The 10,720-nt window shown below is 35.3% G+C and overlaps 1 long non-coding RNA gene across 1 annotated transcript; it reads right to left on the bottom strand.

The window, feature by feature from the left end:
- Nucleotides 1-1,035: 1,035 nt before the first annotated feature.
- On the bottom strand, nt 1,036-9,387 carry LOC126642781 (uncharacterized). Its single transcript, XR_007629547.1, has 4 exons — nt 9,316-9,387; nt 8,234-8,352; nt 4,039-4,828; nt 1,036-1,793 (listed from the first exon to the last, which is right to left on the bottom strand). It is a non-coding gene; the product is annotated as an uncharacterized LOC126642781 (long non-coding RNA).
- Nucleotides 9,388-10,720: the final 1,333 nt, after the last annotated feature.

Here is a 10,720-nt window from a genome sequence, read left to right as displayed (position 1 = left end):
GGGTGCTCTAAACTTCTTGAACTTTAATTAACCACTACATTCATTAAAAAGTTAAAAAAAAAAAGAAAAAAAAGAAAAAAGGAAAATAGTATTACTTTCATGGGAGAAAACAGTTGAATGTGTTTATATGAACCATTTAATATCAGTCAACAAATGATTACCAGATCTCAGAGGTAAAAATCATCTAATTGGCCCTCAGCATTTAGAAGCAGTTGAGTGATTGGGAGGATACTGTTACATAAATATTGTCACATATTATCTTATCTTAATAACTAAATTATATAGAACTTATATGACAAATTATATTGAAGGCAACATGCATAACCCTTTATTATTCAGAACGTGTGGTGAGATGAGACAACAACTAATCCCCACCACAAACAGTGCTTTTTATACATTGATACTGATAAACTGAAACAGTCAGGCTAAATTGCCAACTGGCACCTCTGGAGGGGTCCCGATGGACCACAAGAGAGAGTTTCTTCAGTGATTTCATTACATCTAAATTAATTTTACACCACATTTTTTTATTCCTATTATGCTCAGAATTGTGCAAAGACAGTGTTTACTACTTCATGTGAGGTTACCTTGCAAAACTAATGATAAAATTTATGTTGGAGGGCCAACATATATGCCAGCCTTCTCTAAAAACGTTGCTACAATTTCTTTTCAGGATGTTGTAAAATCAATAAAACACCATTATCATAATGCAACAATTTTCTGTGCATTTTTCCTGTGGCTGGTTGTCTCACTTTCCTGTTAGCATCGTATCCTCCTGCCCCGCTTCACTGCTTCTGTGACCACATTTTATTATGCTCTAATGTGGGTGAGATGAAACTGCCTTCTCTAAGTACATATCTTTCTTTGTCAACTGTAATGGAGCCAAAACAATTTGTCTGGGTTACATCATCATCTTGGTCAACTCCAAGGTAACATGAGCCTTGCAAATCACTATATATAGAAAAAGGTCTTTAGCATTTGATTAGTATTGTGTCATAGCTTCTCACACCTGTCAGAGTTTTTATTCAAGATCCTAATGCTGTCCTAAGTAGTGAAATTCTGGTTTCTTTTATATCATTCTTTGTTTTTCTTCCTTTCTTCCCCTTCTACATACAGATGTAGATACTCATCTATAAAAATACAAGCCCTGTATAGAAAAATTATGTACCTTCAATATTTCAGTGTGTGTGTGTGGGGGGGTATCTTCACTGAGAGTTGAATAATTCTGACACAAATAAGATCAGTCTTAGGCTAAGGGCCCCATCCATGGTGTGGAGTTTGTCATGAGCTCAGGTAATTGGGAGAGAAGGCACAGAAAGAGAAAGAACATAACTGCTAATATGATAAGAATGGATATAGCTGCCTGTTTCATTCCTCCACTGATGAACAGTTTGTGTAGGTGTCAGATACAGAGGTTCAACAATTCTGGAGTCCTGCTATAGCTAACTCTAGAAAAACTTTTAAATGGGAAAGTCAGAAATATACTGCTGCTGCTTTCAAAGCAAATATTTTACTAAAAATGCAGCACAAATCTAAAACCCCACATTATGTTCCTCAAAAATAATCAATAACATTTCCTTCTCAAAACAAATCACAAACACCAAAACATTTTGCACTGAAGAAAACCAGGTCAGCTGCAACAGGGTTGCAATATAAAGGAAATTCAGGGAGGTATCTTCATCCCTTACTTCGTACAGTCAGTAGTGTCTGAATCCAGAAGAAATGTCTTGAAATGGATGCTTGTTTTTGCCTCCCAAACCCCACTGGACACTTAATATGCAGTTTTTTATTTTCTAGAGCAGAAGGGATAAAATAAAAACTAAAGTGAGTCACAAATATAAATTTTTTTTAATAGCATAATTTTCAACAGTAATTATATCATTCTTTGAAATGAATTTGAATATAGGTGATCTTATGTTTCTACTTACTCTTTACATTTTGAATACATTTGTGATGTTGGTGCACGTATACAAAAGAGATATGAGCATGATTTTTTCCCCCATTAGCTCTGTTAAGACTTAGATTTCTACATCTATCAATACATGTAATAAATGTGTCAAAGCTGCTATAATGCTGATTCAGAACACTGCTTTTTTATTATTATTTTTTTTTTATTCAGGGTTATTTTGATAAGGAGGAAAATATTACCCCACTGCTGCTCTAGGAGGAGCGAAAACAAAACAAAAAAAGCCTCATATGGATAAGAAATATTTTTTCTACTGACTGAATTCCGAGTATTGTTTAACTTAGATCTTTATATCTACTTTCAGATGTGGGCATGATATGGAGTATTGCTTTGAGAATCAAATCCCAGTACAACTTCCACAGGGAGTTGACTACTCTCTTCTAATCTTTATGACAGTATCTTTAGCAGTAGTATTATATACTTCTTTCTGAATATATACCATATACTTTCAGAAGAAGATTCCATTTTTTTTCATATTAGCAGGTAATTCAGGCACAGAGAACAGTATTCATTTGATGGGTGTTACTGTACTTCAGATGGTCTGTTAAACTTGCCATGTGAGTATATGTAATAAAGTTAAAAACAAACACATTTAAGGTAAGATTCATCACATCTTACAACATATAGATGGGTGGTGACCTTTAAGGTCCATTCCAGCCCAAGCCATTCTATGATACATTAATACGTTCCCCTCAAGCGGGCAGCCACATTCCCAGAAACCTACTGACACTCAGTTTTGGCAAGCAGCCCCCTCCCTCCCCTTCTTTCCTTTGTGTTCATGTTTCTCATCTCCTTCTCATCTGTTTCTTTCTTCTCCCAGCTTTGATGATTTCATGTTTTAGTTTTAAACTGTAACTATAATCAAATCAGAAACTTGCCTCTGTGTTCTTTCTCTCCAATGTACTTCCACTAAAACTACAGCACATGGAACTGACTTTGGGATAAAATAAGAAAGAATCTATAAAGTGTCCTTATTTCAACATTTGTTTTACCTTGAGAAATGATTTTTTTTTTCTGAACAATTGCTCTGTACACAGTTTAGGATCCAGAATTTTCCTCTTTCTCTTCTAACTTCTCTGGACATTGCTGCTGTCTCAGTCTTAGCAGATCTCCATAGAAATGAAATAGTGACTGTTATTTCCCATATGACATTAATTCTGGATATTCTAAACATTGGTTTATAGTAATATATCTGAATTCTTTGACCCTGTTTCCTGTTTACTGCAGCTTTTTTATTACAGTGCTCAAAACCAGACACTTAACACACTTTCAATTCATTTTTTAGATATGAAGATTGCTTGCAATGGAATTAAGTTAAAATTAGATTATAGAAACTCAATTTTTGCTTCGAGTCATTCGGGAGGCTTTTTTTCTTTTCTTTTTTTTTTTTTTTTTTTTGTGATAATTCATTAAGAATTAAATTATTAAATTATGTTTATTTGTTCAAAACATCCCACTAGCCTTTAATGTCTTGAAAGATATTAATAATCTAATATCATACCCTCACCTCAGGAGAATGAGTCCTTGTTTTATGTGAATTTCTCCTATTATACTCTAGATCCTGGAAGATACGATCACTTTCTTCTGCCCATTATTCTCTCAATTCCAGTCAAGGAGGATGAATTTTGATTTTGGAGAAGCGACTTGTACTAATTACTACCACAGAAACACAATATACACAGCAGTAACTTACAAATCTTGGAAGAATTCAGATAAAACAGACATTCAAGCTTTACCTCAATGATTTTTGTCTTAATGAACCCAGTTCTCAGGTCTTTTAAACCTCTGCCTCAAAGGCTTTTTTGGCCTCTGCTTCAGTTTATTAGTCTATTTATGAAATTTGCATAAAGATATATGGTCAGACTTTAAAACAAGTTGAGCTTAAAACTGTTTGATACAAGTCCTTGTGATTCGATTGTTTGGTTTAGTGGGGGCTTTTAAATTCTTTTTTTTTTTACAAACACCACAATTTTTCAGGTATTCCTCAGAGACTGATAAAAGATGATTGGGAACATTAAATGCATATATTCAGTGTTTTCTATTTTTTTAGAATTACTTTATTTAACACTTACCATCTTGGTATAGACAGAGCTATGAAAATATCTTTTTTTCCTCCCAATAGCTGTTCTTGATTTTCCTTTCTCTTGTTCTAATTTTATTCTCTTGACTTTATGTCCCGAGTGTCTCTCTCACCTTGCCCTCTATCTCCTTGTTTGCTTTTTCTTTCAATCAGCTTCATTTCTCCCATACACTTGTGGAAAGTATTCTTTGTCCTGTATGACGATTTGCTTTTTAGCCTCTCAACGTAAACGTTCATTTTAATTTGCACATAGGCAGTGTGACTTAATTTTTTCATACCAACCAATATTTGAATGGTCATCATCCATTTGCAGAGTTGCTCAGACACTTGCTACCAGATTCACTGCAAGAGCAAAATATTTCCTTATTTTCCTTCTGGAGAACAGAAAAGGGTTGCTGAGCTGGCCTTGCTCCAGGGATCAAGTCATCAACCAAAGCTCCCTGTGCTCAAGTTGCTGTTGAATGCTCAGGGCAGAAATGCCAGCTTAGGACCAGCCTGGTATCTTTCTTCTTCTGAGCTTTGTCACGAAACCCATCCATTCCAGCTGTTTCATCTCCAAGTCAACCAAGCCAGTTTTGACATATGTTGTTACTGTCAGGTTTTCTCTTAAGAAACTGGTAGCATATCGGGTATGAATTTGTTTCTTCGGTAGTGCTGGAAGATCAATAAATTACAGTAGAGGCAACCAGGAGTCAGTCATGTCTTAGACTGGCATAGCTGTTTCTTCTATAGTGTAATAAAACTTTGATGAGGATGAATTCAGGTTGTAAATTTACCATGGCCTATTCAAGACAAAGAAGAAAAATAGAGCTTTTTAAAAATGCAACAGTTCAAAATGTAGTTTAGTAAGAACTGAAAAAGAGCTGGTACCTTTCTTTTAGCTTCTTACATTATTATGCCTATACTTGAAATAATAGTCTGATTGATTGTTTATCTATTATTCTTGTCCTTCAAAGTAAATACAAAAAGGCTGCTCAGATTAAAAAGTTCTGTTATATCAGATACTTACACTTAAACACAAGAAAATACTTAGATACACCCACTTTCTAATGTAGACTTTCAGGCTTAAAACATTATTCAGCAAAGGAGAAGTATTTCTATTTTAAAGTTTGATTTAGCAAAGTTGACATAATGCAGAACATGATGTATGTGATCAAAATTTGTTGTACAAGACATAATGTAGCAGCAAAAATAAACATTAGGGTATATGCAGTTGTTTTATTTTCATATATATCGTCCCATATTTTTTCCAAGGATCAACCAGCAAGATTCCACTCCCATCCCCTACATCCTTCTTTTTTTGCCCTACTGCCTTCCCTCCCTCCACATACCCACTCTCACTTTTCTCATGTATTAACTCCCTCAAGCATTTGTTAACAGCTCTGTCTCAGAAGGAGAAGCAGGACAGCCATTCACTATAGTGCTGGGAAGGAGAACTGCAGGTAGTTTGAGAGCACAAACCTGGGATATCAAGTCACAGTACCTGTTGTGACTGAAGGCAATATTGACTACTATTTGCTTTGATACACAGAAGGCAGAGGCCATTTTTCTTGTTGCAGGTACACCAGCTGGAAAAATCCCGAAGAAAGTAAGTAATTGTGTCTGTAAGGTTGTTTCCGAAATTTTCAACTCTTAAGATTTAAAATTTCTCCTGTAAGCACGGATGGAAACAATGCTGTCGCCGTGTTGGCAATGGCCCTGGTTGCCATTAGTAACAGATCGAGCCCAGTAATCAGACTGCACTACTAATGGCTACAAGTACACTTTGCCTAACCAGTACTGGCAGGATGCTTTCCTTACAGTGATAAATGTACAAGCTGTGACTTGCATTTCATTCCCAACCTTGGCAAGCTAAAATAGCCTGTTAATGAATGAAGACAATCTTTAAGCATGCAGTTGTATGCCAACAGCAGTTGGTAATCCTCCATATCCATCTTATTTCATTCCATTTACAATTCCACTTGTAATCAAGCAATGAATAAACTACTGATGCTTGGCCAGCAATACCCACATGACCTTAAAAAGTGTTTGAAACCTGAAAAAAAGAAAAATATGCTTGTCACTAGTATTGCTTTCATTTTCACTTCAGCGTGCAGATAAGCAGTGCATTTGAAAGTCATTCTGAAAGTAAACTGCAGCAAACTCAATCAAAACTTTTATTATTGAACAAAACATACCAAAAAAAGTACCTTTTGTAAATGGCTACTAAGAGTAACCTTCAGTATGAGATGTTTCTGATATAGCATGTAACAGAGTACATAAAGACCAGTTACATAGTTTCAATAAACCACAGAGATTTATTTATCATGATATTGCCACTAAAGAGGCTGGATTTACAGAAAGCTGAAAACTTTGGTTGCATAACTATTAATATTAAAGGTAAAATTGTTTTTCTTATTTTATGTTAAGGTGAAAGCAAAACAGAGCAAATAGAGATATACTAAATTTCAGTACTCAGACAGCCTCTGCTTGATACATTTTTCTCTTTTCCTTAGGAATATATAGTCACTATAGGCAAAAAATAAAAGTATTTCTCCATTCTTTCCTTCACCTTGAAGGAACTGAGTTGCTGCCATTTATTAAAAGCTCAGCTGTTTTCTGACTAGAGGTAATAATTTAGTAATTATTACTGCTGCTTCTCATCTTACAGCACAACTTGATATCAGGACCTTTCATGTAACTTAATTATTCTTTCTCCCCTTTTCATAATTCAATCAGTTAAATACTGAATAGTAAAGAAGAATTATTGTTTTTCTTGCTCCTTACTGTCTCCTTTGTAACTTCAAAACGAATTTGAAACTACAAACCTAGCATGGCCAAAGAACTGTCTTAAGTGATACTTCAAAGTTCACCTTGAATGTGCATTTTTAATTCAAATGCTTGAAGCACCTAAAACTATTAGAGGAAACTGTATGGAACATGAAGGGATCTCTTTCAATACATATCTGATAACTAGCAATGAGAAAACTTCCCCACCCAATCAAACTTCAACAAAAGAGAAGACTTATGGCAAATCAACACTCAGTCCTTAAAAGTCAATACTGTGGAGTACTTACATGCTTGCAAATTTGTTGTTTTGATGCAGATTTTAATCTTTGTTCTAAAAATACAGTCTATGCTGAGAATTCTAAAACCAGTTTTAATGCAGTAGGCCACTTGGAGTAATTTACATTCTGCAAATTTGAAGTTTCACATGCAGTTTATCTGATGTTTATTGAGGCATAATACTGTTTTTATCACCTTCAAGAGGAGTAACTGGGTATGATCAAGCATTTACTTAAGCTGTCCAGACTGAAGGAAGTCTACCAAACTATCCACTAAATTACTTAATATATCCCTGACTAACTTTTATTGCTCTTCTAATAAATAACATTATTGTAACTGCAACACCTTCTAAGTATTAGCAAGTGGCTAATTACTATGGAATACCTAAAGCCAAAGATAGTCTATATTCCAAAAAGATTTTAGCATTCTAGGAGAAATCATGCAAAACAATTGCATTGTTCTTTATTTCCTAGGCAAAGTAAAAAAAAAATAAATTAATATAAATTAGTCTGCTGTCCATCTCTTACCAACATATTTGGATATGAAGTGTGGAGCAGAAGCAGCCCCTGAGATAACTCCCCTGTTTGGAGGTGGAGCTGGGTGGACACCGGCTGTGCACTGATCCCTGCCAGGTCCCACTCTGACCTCTGCTGCCGGGCTGCTGCCTGCAAGGAGCAGCAGAGTGACACTAATGTGGGCTCTGGTGCTTCAACCTTCGGTAATTTCGCTTTGCTGCTCCATTTCCCTTCTCCACCCACCCACCTACTCCTCTCCCAGCCGCCGCAGCCATAGGAATAGCCTGCCCTCTGCAGTGTATCCCCACGGCACTGCCACACACCTCGTTACCGTCACACTCTGATGCACCACTGGAAGCATGTGGAGGTAGGGGAGAGGTGAGAAAGCCTCAGGCATAGACACAACAGGTAGGAAGCTGATATATATCCTGCAAGCTGTTAGAGGAAAATCAGCAGACGTGTGGGTAACTGAGCTAAAAACAAAAATTAGGGATAAACCAGAACTGCAGTTTGTACAGACCTAAAAAGAATTATTTTTAAAGGTTACAGTCATCTCAGAAAAGAGCTGTTAGTCCTTACATCTGTCTTTTTTTCATGAGTGCCAGCAGATCTGAATAGATTTCTTACCTGCTCTGTGTTTGTTTCTCCTGTCCACAAGCCCGCAGCGAGGACTAGTTTCTTCACAATTGTCTTTCAGATAGAAGGAATCAGTAAAAAGTTTTATTTCCTCCACTTGCCAACAAAATCTGTAAATTTTCCAAAAAAGTACTTCAATATTTTCAGTAGATAAATTGATGGATGAAGCTACTACTTAATCTACCAGATAGCTAACAGAATTAGGGCATTCATAACTTGATCTGCTCTGTAAAAGATTTCTGGTCAGTCCTCGTAATGGAAAATATTTACATAATTGGAAGTTTTGGCTTGATAAAGTAGTGGTTTTGTAGGCAGCTGAAGAATAAGGTTCACTGTTGAAGTGAGACACTCCCATAACACCACTCCAGGCTGCAGGTAATGCCATTAACTATCTGATTTGTTTGGAATTGTTGTGGGGTTTTTTGGTTTTGTTTTTTTCAAAAAATGGACGAGACAGAAATTTTGGATTGTTTTCCTTTTTTTTTTTTCTTCATTATATCCAGATTCCTTCCTGTTTATGATATTTAGTAAATCTGTTGGTTCATTACACTGCTGAGAAGACACATTCTGCTGCATTCAATGACCCTAACACTTTTGATCCTGATTCCTAAGGATATTGAAGAATTACTGATGGAGAGAGAGAGGAGAGAGAATGGGAGAAGGAAAACCCATTAGGAGGTAAAAAAAAGAATTAATTTGAATGTATAGGAATAAAAACAACGGTAAAATTTTGGTAAATGTACCAGTTTAAGTGCAGTTCTAAGGTAATGTATATAACTCTCAATTTTTTAGTGTACAACTTTGCCTGTGGCTGTATAAATTTTAGTTCTATGAAAGAGAAAGTTTGGGATGTGTTATTATAGAGCTTCTGTAACATACTGATAAAAAGCTGTCCATCAAAAGGGTTGGTGATGCAGATGTATCATCTCACTGGTGAGCTATTAACAACACAGATTGATTACATGAAGAGTGTAGAAAGATAGCTTATCTTTGTGCTGTAGAAATTTTTGTGACTGAAAAAGTGAGGGGAGTTCCAAAAGAGGCTTTTGCTAGGCTTGAAATGGATTACTCACCCCAGGTTTTTCTTTATGGACTTGCAGTGTTGACCTAAGTTGTATCAGTTCATCTCTTTGAACCTTCTTCCTCTAACAAAAGGAAGAGAATAGTAAAATCTATTTAATGTAAATAATGAAGGAGTGTAACATCAGTACATGCCTTCAGGTATTTGTGACCTTTTGGATAGAAAGTATATTATGAAGTCAACATTCCTCAACAAACACATTTCCTCATAAGATGAACTTCTTCCCATGATTGGTAACAGCACAGAATGTTGCTCTTAAAATGTACAGTGGGTTGTGAAACCTCAACTAATCTATCAGTGAAGAATGAGCTTTTCACATTGAATTATTGTATTGATTTCCCTTTCTTGAAAATTTACTAGCTCTTTTAATATATGCTGTACAGGCACAGTCCAAAATCAGATTTGGCAGGTTTTATCAAGTAAATATAAGAGAAAGTGCCAAAGTGAAATCAACTTCAACTGCACTATTTTTCTTTCTCACTCACATATACCTTTGTAGTAGAAATATTATATAGGATCCCTTTAAAATGCAAACGACTTCTGACAATAAAAAAGCTTTGTATCGTGGCTTAAATTTGGATTGGAAAAGAACAAAACCTGCAAATCGTACAGCACTGCCATTCACAAGATCAAATTATTTTAGTGAGAGTGAAGGAATTTTCAGTTTTCCTAAGGAAAGCAGCATCAATCAATTTACAAAAGTGCTTATTGACATCATTAATAAATCCTGTAATTTTGAGTTGCTAGAATGTTTTCTCAGATAAATCTTCCTGTCAGAAAACTTATTGTAAGTGGGACCCCAACATGTATGGGCTGACTGAATGATAAAAGTGTGTTTAGGAGCAATATAGTCACAATGGGAGAATTCCCCTCAAACTGATATAATTTTTATTTAACCAAATATTTGTCATTATTTCTATATTATCTTTCACTTGGTACATGAACATAAATAGGAAAAAAAAACCTGCCAAAAGTGTTTAAATATTTTACAAAGCAAACTGATGGAATGCCCAAGCTATCTGTAATGGTCTGATAATTTGTAGAAGCAGAAAGTAGTCTCTAGGTGAGAAGACTGGAAACTTATCGAGAAACACTTTGTGATTTCAATTTTCCATGATTCTTGGATGGGCAGGCATTTTAGACTTTTTTTTTTTTTAATTAGCTTGCTTTTTTTTAAATTCAGATTATCTGCTAAACAATTTAAAATAAACATATAAGCAATTCACACAAAAAAAAAAAAAAGAAAAAAGAAAAAAACCATAAACTATTGAAGCTAAAACTGATACCAAGTCTAATCTTTGATTCCTCAAAGTGTTTATGTCCAGCCAAGTAGAATTTGCTAAGAGAATTCAGTCATTTCCCAAACTTCTCTTTCAGCAATGTCTGTCAGGATGGGA

This window comes from Myiozetetes cayanensis, unplaced genomic scaffold, assembly GCF_022539395.1.
Source record: "Myiozetetes cayanensis isolate MyiCay16 unplaced genomic scaffold, myiCay2020 scf24, whole genome shotgun sequence".
NCBI classification, from domain to species: domain Eukaryota; kingdom Metazoa; phylum Chordata; class Aves; order Passeriformes; family Tyrannidae; genus Myiozetetes; species Myiozetetes cayanensis.
Note: the sequence above shows the minus strand (reverse complement) of the source record. Positions and strands in the feature narration are given on the sequence as shown.